Raw genomic sequence first — 7,331 nt, forward strand, 5'->3', positions numbered from 1 at the left:
CAGCGCTGAATATTTCACTCTCACCTATGGAGCACTACCATATAGTGGCATAAATCCGTCTTTTCACTGCATCTCAAGTATGTTTACTAATTCTTTTGTTGATAATATTTTACTTCCTTGTTACAGAAGACAACTATGTACAAACCTCTATAGAAGTTTCATTCCTTTCAGTGCTGCAATAAGTTGTTTGCTTTAATTACCATGAGCACAACGATTAAGGCCATGAGTCTATGTCTACATTACAGGGACTATGCCAGCAAAACCCTGTAGTGCTGACATACCGTACACTGACGCAGAACCTTTTCCATCAGTGTAGGAACACTACATTCTAAGCAATAGTAGCTAGGTTGACAGAAGCAGTCTTCCATCAGCCTCGCTTAATGTCTACACTTGAAGTGAGGTTGGCATTTTTCACCCCTGAGCAACGCAGTTATGTTGACCTAAATTTTAAGTGTAGCTCAGGCCTAACATGTACTGGAAGATAAATATCACTGAATCAGTTCTGCCCCCGAAGAATTTTTAAAGGATATGATTTTCTCTTAAATGACAACTTTTAAGGTGGTGGAGATAATATCTTTTATTAGACCAACTTCTATTGGTGAGAGAGACAAGCTTTCAGGCTTACACAGAGCTCTTTTTCGGGTAAGCTTATGTTTCTCTCAACAACAGAAGTTGTCCAATACAAGATATTACATCACCCACCTTGTCTCTCCTATATTCTGAGACCAACATGGCTATAACAACACTTTATGGAAGAACTTTTAAAATGGGTTTAGATGGGGTTGCCAGGCACCCAGTTTTTGACCAGAATGCCTGGTCAAAAAGGGGCCCTGGCGGCTCCAGTCGGCGCCACTGACTGGTCCATTAAAAGTCCAGTCGGCAGTGCAGCAGGGGCCCAAGGCCAAGGCAGGCTCCTTAACTGTCCTGGCTCTGCATGGCTCCCAGAAGCAGCAGCAAGGTCCCTGCAACTCCACCACCCTGAGTTCCGGCTCTGCAGCTCCCATTGGCCGGAAACCACGACCAATGGGAGCTGCAGGCATGGTGCCTGCAGTCGCAAGGGCAACACATGGAGCCTCCCTGGCCACCCATACAGTATTATAAGAATGTGACAAATCTCACAGTTTTTCAGTATCATCACTCCTATCACCAAAGAAGGTGGGAGAAAGAAAAGGTTATTTTTTAACAAAACAAACAAAAAAAAAATCTGATTATGTTTGTTATCTGTGTATGTAGTGAGTGAATTTAGTGCTCATGAAAGCAAGAATAAGCACTAGTTAGGGCCATTAGATTAAAACTAAATGGAACTCAGATGCACCAAAACTTCAACACTCCTGCCCCAACCCTTTTTCCTCAAGATTCATTGATTGTCCTCCCTCAGCTCTGTTTACCTGGCTTTTCCTGCCCATCCTGATGGACTCTTTCCCTTACAGCCCTCCTGGATAGACCCTTAGGATTAGATTATCCATTTTGTTAAATCTATTTAAGCACAGTGAAGAAGACTTAAACCTGTCTCAGTTGACCAGTGGAGTATCATCTCCTATTCATACTACCTTCTGTCCTAATGCCCAGCATAAGGAATAGGCCGGGGCAAAAGATATATCTGTCTGTTTCTTTACTGCCAGAAAAGCCCTGTGAGCCATTGGCTGTTGGCATAAAATAGAGTAATCTTCAGGCTGCTCTGTATTCCACAAAGAACTGGATTAGCATTTCCAGCTCCAGGATTGTAGAGCTGCAAAGATAGTATAATTCAACCTTTTTCCCAGTTCCCACTCCCATTCCTGCAGATTTTCACCAAGTACAGCTCCTTTGTTCTGGAGGACCTAGGCCTTGGTTTTATCTCAGCTTCCCTACTGTATTGTGCTGACTCAAAGTGTGGTGTTCAGATCCCAGAGAAGCAGTACTAATGCATGAGACAGTCTACAGTCTTTCCCATAGGGTTCTACTAAAGTATCTCAGGCCTAACTGGCAGGACTCATGCTCTTTCTCCTCAGACTTTTATAGATTGGAGGATGGTAACTGACTTTAGACAAATGTGACTGTCCATTAGGGACAAGTCTCATAGGCTGGGCTCCATGAAGGATCTTAGTCACTGCAGCCCTGAGCATCACAGCGCCTAACTTTTAGGTGCCTAGAAAATCACAGGAACAACACTGCAATCCACGAAGCTGAATTAGGCACCTAGGCTCCCTATACAATGAATGGGGAGAGTCTAGCATCTAAGAATGTAATCCACAAAACCCAGCGTGTTAAGCAAGGAGATGCTTAAGGAAGCCAACAGGAGATGCTGACGAGAGAGGTGTATGCTAAGCCCCATTCCCTCACAGAGATAGGTACCTAAATTGGTATGCAATCACAAATTGGTATCCATTGCCTGGAATAGGATGGCTTAGATACCTAAACCACTTCATGAGGTAGTTAAACACCACTTTACTCCACATGAAATAACCATAGAAAGAGGCCTTGACTACCTCATAACTTCAGCCTAGTGGTTAACACACTCATGTAGGAGGTGAGAGAGTGAAGTTCAATTATCCCCTTTCTGCTACAGGAAGAGAAGGGATACTTCCTTTTCAAATCTTTTCTCTCCCTCTGCAGAGAGCTTGGAAGGAATTAAATCTGAATTGCCAACCTCCCACGTGAGTGCTCTCACCAGGTGGCTAAAAGTTATAAAGTAGGCAATAATACCACCTCTTCCAATGGCCAGATTTTGAATGGATCCCAATATGGAAAGTGTGCTCAGAGACCATCTACCAGATTAGGCCCCTCACATAATTTAGGTGGCCAAATGCCTGTCTTCTCCTGATTCGTGATTTGCTCTGGGGCTTAGGTGGGAGATAGGCTTCCAAATGCCTAGAATGGGTAAGCAGTGCACATGCCTCTGGGTCTAAAACTTAGGCATCTAGAGAACTTTTACAGTGGAATGTTAGGTGCTGAATGAGTTAAGGTGCCTACAGGGTTAGTCGCAGCCAAGTGGGAGCTTCACGATCACAGTGGTGCTGTGTAAGTGTATGGCTGGCAGTACCATAACTGACATTCGCTTCCTGGGAGCTGCAGTAAGTGCCACTGGGACCCTGTACCCTCTCCTGCACCCTAACCCTGTGTCCCAGGCTGGAGTCCCCTCTCACATACAAACTCCTTCTCAGAGCCTGCACCCCACCACACCCTAACCCCTTGCCTCCAGCCCTGAAGCCCCTCCTACATCCCAAGCCCCTCATCCCCAGCCCCACACCAGAGCCTACCACCAGCAGCCAGAGCCCTTACCCCCTCTCACTCTCCAACCCCCTGCTCCAGCCCGGAGCCCCCTCCTTCACCACAAACCCCTCATCCCAACCCTACCCCAGTACCCACACACTCAGTTGGAGCCCTCACACACACACCCGCACCTGAACCTCCTGCCCCAGCTCAGAGTCCCTTCCTGCACTCAAACTTCCTCCTGAAGCCCGCTCCCCCAAACACACCTCAACCTCCTGCTCCAGCCGTGAGCTCCATCCTACACCCCAAGCCCCTCATTCCTGACCCCACACCAGAGCCTGCACCCCTAAACTAGAGCCCTCACCTCCCTCCTGCATACCAATCCTGTGTCCCAGCCCCATGAAAGTGAGTGAACATGGGGGAGAGTGAGCGATGGAGGGAGGAGGGTTGGAATGAGCTGGTGCAGGACCTCCGGAAGGGTCAGGGAAGGGGTGTTCGATTTTCTATGATTAGAAAGTTGGCAACCCTGGATTTGAATAACATTGGTACATATTATTACAGAGGGCTGGGAGACACAGGATGGATTTCAAAAGGACAAGCTTTGTAAATACTTTCAGCACTGATATCCCATCCAATTTTAGGGCAAATTTTACAATATTTGTATTTTTTTTCCCTCAAAATACCAGCTCCTAGAGTCAGATGATTACTTGAAAAATCACAACTTTCTTTTACAAGTATGTTTCTAGCTATAGGTGAGGAGAAAAGCTTAGCTTAGAAACACGATGCTAAAGCGCTCACAACCCAGAAGACAAAAACTAACAAATCCAAATAATTCTTTATAAAAAATCTCGTGATTGCTAAACCAAGCTCATGATTTGAGGGTGGTAGGGTGCTGACTACTCAATTTGTGAAGACCTAGGCTTGGGAAAACTATTACCCATACCACAGGCCAGTCAGTGTAACAAATAATGGGAGGTTGAAATAACATTCAAGCTAGATGGGGAAGGGGGGAGCTGCTAACGGGGGCCCAGCGGGGCTGGTGATGGAGGGTTTCCCCTGAGCCTGTAAATACGTTTCTTTCTCTCTTTCCTCCTTCACCTCCTCTCCCCCGACTGGAATGCAAAGCGAACGCTGCTCACTAGGTTAGTCCCTTCCGCCTCGCCGTAGTGTAGGCCTTGCCCTGCCCCAGTCTGCTGGTGCCATGGTTACGCTTCCTGTTTAACACCGCAGCGTGCGCAGCTGGCGATTTTGCAAGGAGGTCTGCGTGACGCGGAGCTGCAGGATCGGGGAGACGGGGCGTCTCTAGGGGCCGCAGCCCGGGTAGGGGCCTGACACCAGCCGCTGGGGGCGACCACCTCCATCCAACCCACAGGGACTGTTCGGCGAGATCTTGGGGGCTGCGGCTGGGCCCCCGGGGATGGGAAGTAGAGGCAACTATCACTCCCAGCATACACCGGGGCTTGGTTGGGCAGCTCTTTGTCGCCCGGGAGCTGTAGGGTCTGCGAGGGCCGTTTCTTGTTGCATTCTGGGAGCTGTAGTCCTGGGTAGGACCTCGATAGAAAATAAGCCGGGCAGACACCAGGCTAAGAGCCTGGCCTGTTGCCGTGGGAATCTCACCTCCCTCTCCCGCTTGGGGCTGTTTTGAACCCCTGGATATTTTTTAATGTAATAACTTGGCTGTTGTTTGAATTTGCCTCCTTGGTCCTGAGCCTTGTGGCTCTTTATACTCAATCTTTTCTCCTCAATCATGGGAGCGAGACACTTTTTGTCTTTAAAAAGTGACAAAGTGCTGTGGCATCTTTAAACTAACAGACGGATTGGAGCATAAGTTTTCGTGGGTGAATATTCACCCATGAAAGCTTATGAACCAATACGTCTGTTAGTCTATAAGGTGCCACAGGACTCTTTGTCACTTTTTACAGATCCAGACTAACATGGCTACCCCTCTGATAGTTTTGTCTTGTAAGCGAAGGCTGAGCTTCTGGAGGCTGGCCAGCAGCTTGAGTCTGGCAAGGCAAAAAATATCAAATAGTATATGGCTCCTGAGACTTTAATGGGGTTGGCAACATGATAATATTACCTGTGGTCATGATTAATAATTTGAGATCTACTTATCTCCTAGAACTGGAAGGGACCCTGAAAGGTCATTGAGTCTAGCCCCCTGCCTTCACTAGCAGGACCAAGTACTGATTTTGCCCCAGATCTGTAGTTGCCCCCCTCCCCCTCAAGGCTTGAGCTCACAATGCTGGGTTTAACAGGTCAATGCTCAAACCACTAAGCTATCCCTCTCTTCCCTGCAATTGTGTTGGTGGAGTTGAGAGAGGAAGGATTTTGCTGCACGTGAATGTACCTGAATGAAGCAGATTTTGTGTGTGTATTATTATACACAGAACTTATCAGAAACATTGTAGACATACACAAATTTAAAAAAAAAATTGAATCAGAATGGCCCAAGGACACCAAGCTCCTCTTCACCTTAAAAAGACCTTTATCCCTAAATCAACTCTTCTGTCCCAAAACCTCAACTCCCGAAGTGTGCTATATTGTACCTGCTGTGCCTTTTCACTGTGCGCTTCTTGAGCAGTACCTATCTTAGCTTTCATATCTAAACCAGTGTACAGTATGCAGATGAAAGTATTAATATGCCTGATTATTTATGTTTATGCTTAATAGTACCAATAGGAAAGGGTGTAGGGTTGGCATGTTTTTTTGTGTATACTAAGTGGCAATGTAATGCTGACAGATGCTGCTTGTTGGCAGGCGGGATTGAATTTGGGACTTGGGCTGAATACATGAACCTCTACCGCATGAGTTAAAAGTCATGTGCTTGTTAGCTAAGGCTCTAGCAGACTCATTAATCTCTTGCTAATTGGTGTTGGTGCTACTAGATGGGACAGAGCACCACACTCAGGAGGTATGTGGGTTACAGCAGCATCTGCAGAATCCACAGGAATAGACTGTTCTGGGATGCTTTTCTTATCTCAAACTATTAAGCAAACCTTTTCCAGTGTTGTATTGTTTTTCTTCATGCCTGTTACAGAGTAAAGTGTGTAGCTGGGATAAACTTGTGCAGTTCCTTTTCTCTTTATTAAAATACAGAGCTCTATGTACACTGCCCATACTCTAAACAAACTATGGCCTGCCAGTTGGATCCTGCCTGCCAGCTGTTTTAATCCAGTCCTTGAGCTCCCGCTGGGGAGGGGTCTGGGGCTTGCCCAGTCTGGCGCTCCAACCAGGGAGCAGGGTCGGGGGGCGCTTCACGCGCTCCCAGAAGCAGCGGCATGGCCTCCTTCCGGCTCCTACACTTAGGGGCAGCCAGGGGCTGTGCATGCTGGCTGTGCCTCAAGTGCCACCCCTGCAGCTCCCATTGGCTGGGCACTGTGGCCAATGGGAGCTGCAGGGACGGTGCCTGTAGACGGGGCAGCGTGCAGAGCCACCTGACTGTGCCTCCGCATAGGAGCCGAAGAAGGGACATGCCATTGCTTCTGGGAGTTGCTTGAGGTAAGCACCACCTGGAACCTGCACCCTTGAGCCTCCTCCGGTGCCCCAACCCTGTTCTCCCTCCTGCCCTCCGAAACCCTCTATCCCAACCTGGAGCACCTTCCTGCACCCCAAACCTCTCATCCCCAGCCCCACCCCAGAGCCTGCACCCCTTTCTGCATCCGTACCCCAGCCCTGATCCCCCTCCCACCCTCCAAACCCCTCAGTCCCAGCCCAGAGAACTCTCCTACACTCCAAACTCCTCATCCCTAGCCCTACCCTAGAACCTGCACCCCAGCCGGAGTCCTCCCTTCCCCCCTACAGACCACTTCCCTACCCAGGCTGGAGCCCCTTCGCACATCCTGAACTCATTTCTGGCCCCACCCTGGAGCCCACACCCCCCAACGAGAGCCCTCACCCCCTCCTGCACCCCAACCCCAATTTTGTGAGCATTTGTGGCCCGCAGACAATTTTTATTCCCAGATGTGGCCCTCGAGCCAAAAAGTTTGCCAGCCCTTGTTCTAAATCCATTATCAATAACTGAATAAACTGAGGCCAAATGGGAATGCATGTTTACTGTGTTTTGTTTAATACAGTCAGTGATTGAAGGTAATGCTCTTTGTGGAGCTTTGAAGGTTGATAAGAAATCACAAATATCT

At 48.1% G+C, this 7,331-nt stretch overlaps 1 protein-coding gene across 4 annotated transcripts in view; it reads left to right on the plus strand.

The window, feature by feature from the left end:
* The first annotated feature begins 4,426 nt into the window (after positions 1–4,426).
* Positions 4,427–7,331, plus strand: part of LRRIQ1 (leucine rich repeats and IQ motif containing 1) — a 173,402-nt gene continuing 170,497 nt past the window's right edge. For all 4 annotated transcript variants that reach the window (XM_032804640.2, XM_032804639.2, XM_032804641.2 and 1 more), the window contains exon 1: positions 4,427–4,512. The gene's annotated coding sequence lies outside the window, so the exon portion shown is untranslated. The remainder of the gene's footprint in view (positions 4,513–7,331) is intronic.

Source organism: Chelonoidis abingdonii, chromosome 1 (assembly GCF_003597395.2).
Source record: "Chelonoidis abingdonii isolate Lonesome George chromosome 1, CheloAbing_2.0, whole genome shotgun sequence".
In the NCBI taxonomy this organism is placed as follows: Eukaryota; Metazoa; Chordata; order Testudines; family Testudinidae; genus Chelonoidis; species Chelonoidis abingdonii.